This window comes from Sinohyriopsis cumingii, chromosome 4, assembly GCF_028554795.1.
Source record: "Sinohyriopsis cumingii isolate HCF-2022 chromosome 4, ASM2855479v2, whole genome shotgun sequence".
Taxonomy (NCBI): Eukaryota; Metazoa; Mollusca; class Bivalvia; order Unionida; family Unionidae; genus Sinohyriopsis; species Sinohyriopsis cumingii.
Window position 1 is genome coordinate 138,376,512 of NC_142964.1, and position 3,981 is coordinate 138,380,492.

Below are 3,981 nucleotides of genomic sequence, written 5' to 3' on the forward strand. Positions count from 1 at the left end.
TGGAAGCACTTGGCTTCATTCCCCTTAGGACCCCAGCGTTACCTTGTCGTACAGACAATATTGTGTAGGCATGTTTGTCAAATTCCTTGGTTTGACATTAAAATCACTTCATACAAACAATATTATAAGTGATTTCGTCCAATTGCGCTCTTTGACAAATTTCAAAATTGTGTGCAATTCGATCATGTGGCATTGATAACACTTTACAGAAGCGTTTAATTATGTTCTGTCTGCATGAAGTTGGCATTTTCCATGATGGGAAATATTTGCCCAAAACCTAAATGTTATCTGGTTTTGAGCCCCCCAAAAATTGCCAAGAAATGTAGCAAAAAGTGGCCAAAAACCTACGTTATTGGGTTTGGGGCAAAAATTTGCACAACAATGTTCCGAAAGGTGGCCAAAAACCTACCTAAACTTTTCCGAGACACGCTCGACAGTGTCTTCTTTCCGCACCGTTTGTGTCAAGCCCGTTCCCTTGGCTGTGACGGGAACAAAAAAATTTAAAAAAAAAAAAACAAAGAAAGAAAAAAAAAAAAAAGAAAGGAAAAGAAAAAATCGTATTTGTAGAACGGTAAAAGATATTCTCATGCGGTTTGCGGTGGCTGCTGCGTCCTAGACAGAGCTATTATGTCTGTCTGTCTGTCTGTCTGTCTGTCTGTATGTATGTATGTATGTATGTATGTATGTATGTATGTATGCATGCATGCATGCATGCAAATCAATAAATAACCAAGTCCAACCAAACCCATTTCTTCCATGCAAGTGTAAAGTTTTGAAAAATTGAAAGCTTAGGAATAGAGCGACGTGCCATATGTCGGCAGATCGGGCTCGAAGAGACGACTGTGCTAGAGCAAACCTCACGTCGATAGCCCTGTCCGTTCGTACGTACGCTTCGGAAAACCGACCGTTTCTAGGTAAAACGCGGTTTAAAGTTCCTTTTCTCCGGAGGGGCAAAGGCTAGGTGGACGTACGACCCACGGCCAGATCGGCCTTGAAGGGACGCGTCAGGCAGTGAAAACCCCACGAAAATCAGTCTGTCCGTTCGTCCGCCATTGGAAGAAAACCGATTCCTTCCATGCAAGTGTGAAGTTTCGAAAAATTGAAAGCTTAGGAATAGGGCATCGTGTCATATGTCGGCAGATCGGGCTCGACGAGGCGACTGTGCTAGAGCAAACCGCACGTCGATAGCCCTGTCCGTTCGTCCGTACGCTTCGAAAAACCGACCGCTTTTAGGTAAAACGCGGCTTAAAGTTCCTTTTCTGTGGAGGGGCAAGAGCTAGGTGGACGTGCCACCCACGGACAGACTGGCCTTGAAGAGACGCGTCTGGCAGTGAAAACCCCACGAAAATCGGACTGTCCGTTCGTCCGTGCGACCATGAAAAGCCGAAGGTCAAGGTCGTTGCCATCACGGCATTCCGTTGGTTCGGTATCTTCACTCGAATACCTATATCATTCGAACCCTCGAAGATATTTTCATGCGGTTTGCTGCGGCTGATGGGTCTGAGAAAGACCTATCCATCGATGCCTTGCGCAGGAAGATGGCTTGATCCGGGACGAGGCGGTGGCCATTTCAGCGAGAGACGAAAGTGACGGGAAAAAGAACAAGTAACCGACTTCGCTCGGGAAGCAATTTATCGGCACACTTAGTAGAAAATTCGTGTCTCTAAAACGGCGAAAGATAGTCTCGTGCGGTTTGCGGTGGCGGCTGCGTCCTAGACAGAGCTATCCACGCATGCCTTGCCGAGCGAGATGGCTTCAAAGATGGCTTCGTGATGGCCGTTCAGGCACAGGCAGAAATCACTGGAGGGGGGGATAGACACACAAAACTCGCTCGGGAAGCAATTTATCGGCACACTTGCTAGAAAAATCGTGTCTCTAAAACGGCGAAAGGAATTCTCGTGCGGTTTGCGGTGGCGGCTGCGTCCTAGACAGAGCTATCCACGCATGCCTTGCCGAGCGAGATATATAGATATACATATATATATATATATATATATATATATATATATATATATATATATATATATATATAGATAGATAGAGAGAGAGAGAGAGAGAGAGAGAGAGAGAGAGAGAGAGAGAGAGAGATACACATACAAAGACAGACCGACACACAGACACACACACACACACACACACACACACACACACACACACAAATCAATAAATAACTATGTCCAACGTTGGTTTTAGTTACTTCGCTTCCAAGGGCTTTGCACCAAGGGAATGTCAGGGGTACACAAGGCCTAGCGCCGACGGCGGGAGGTATTATCAAATGTCAGATCCATGCAAGTGTGAAGTTTCGAAAAATTGAAATCTTTGGAATATAGCGACGTGCCACATGTCGGCAGATCGGGCTCGACGAGGCGACTGTGCTAGAGCAAACCGCACGTCGATAGCCCTGTCCGTTCGTCCGTACGCCTCGAAAAACCGACCGCTTTTAGGTCAAACGCGGCTTAAAGTTCCTTTTCTCTGGAAGGGCAAGAGCTAGGTGGACGAGCCACCCACGGCCAGATTGGCCTTGAATGGACGCGTCGGCCTGTGCCAAATATATCTTAATGGCTGCGTCCGTTCGTCCGCCATCGGGAGAAAACCGTTTTCTTCCATGCAAGTGTGAAGTTTCGAAAAATTGAAATCTTTGGAATATAGCGACGTGCCATATGTCGGCAGATCGGGCTCGAAGAGACGACTGTGCTAGAGCAAACCGCACGTCAATAGCCCTGTCCGTTCGTCCGTACGTTTCGAAAAACCGACCGTTTCTAGGTAAAACGCGGCTTAAAGTTCCTTTCCTCCGGAAGGGCAAGAGCTAGGTGAATGTGCGACCCACGGCCAGATTGGTCTTGAGGAGACGCGTCAGGCAGTGAAAACCCCACGAAAATCAGTCTGTCCGTTCGTCCGCCATTGGAAGAAAACCGATTCCTTCCATGCAAGTGTGAAGTTGCGAAAAATTGAAAGCTTAGGAATAGAGCGACGTGCCATATGTCGGCAGATCGGGCTCGACGAGGCGACTGTGCTAGAGCAAACCGCACGTCGATAGCCCTGTCCGTTCGTCCGTACGCTTCGAAAAACCGACCGCTTTTAGGTAAAACGCGGCTTAAAGTTCCTTTTCTGTGGAGGGACAAGAGCTAGGTGGACGTGCCACCCACGCACAGATTGGCCTTGAAGAGACGCGTCTGGCAGTGAAAACCCCACGAAAATCGGACTGTCCGTTCGTCCGTGCGACCATGAAAAGCCGAAGGACAAGGTCGTTGCCATCACGGCATTCCGTTGGTTCGGTATCTTCACTCGAATACCTATATCTTTCGAACGCTCGAAGATATTTTCGTGCGGTTTGCTGCGGCTGATGGGTCTGAGAAAGACCTATCCATCGATGCCTTGCGCAGGAAGATGGCTTGATCCGGGACGAGTTGGTGGCCATTTCAGCGAGAGACGAAAGTGACGGGAAAAAGAACAAGTAACCGACTTCGCTCGGGAAGCAATTTATCGGCACACTTGCTAGAAAAATCGTGTCTCTAAAACGGCGAAAGATATTCTCGTGCGGTTTGCGGTGGCGGCTGCCTGCTAGACAGAGCTATCCACGCATGCCTCGCCGAGCGAGATGGCTTCAAAGATGGCTTCGTGATGGCCGTTCAGGCACAGGCAGAAATCACTGGAGGGGGGGATAGACACACAAAACTCGCTCGGGAAGCAATTTATCGGCACACTTGCTAGAAAATTCGTATCTGTAAAACGGCGAAAGATATTCTCGTGCGGTTTGCGGTGGCGGCTGCGTCCTAGACAGAGCTGTCCACGCATGCCTTGCCGAGCGAGATGGCTTCAAAGATGGCTTCGTGATGGCCGTTCAGGCACAGGCAGAAATCACTGGAGGGGGGGATAGACACACAAAACTCGCTCGGGAAGCAATTTATCGGCACACTTGCTAGAAAATTCGTATCTGCAAAACGGCGAAAGATATTCTCGTGCGGTTTGCGGTGGCGGCTG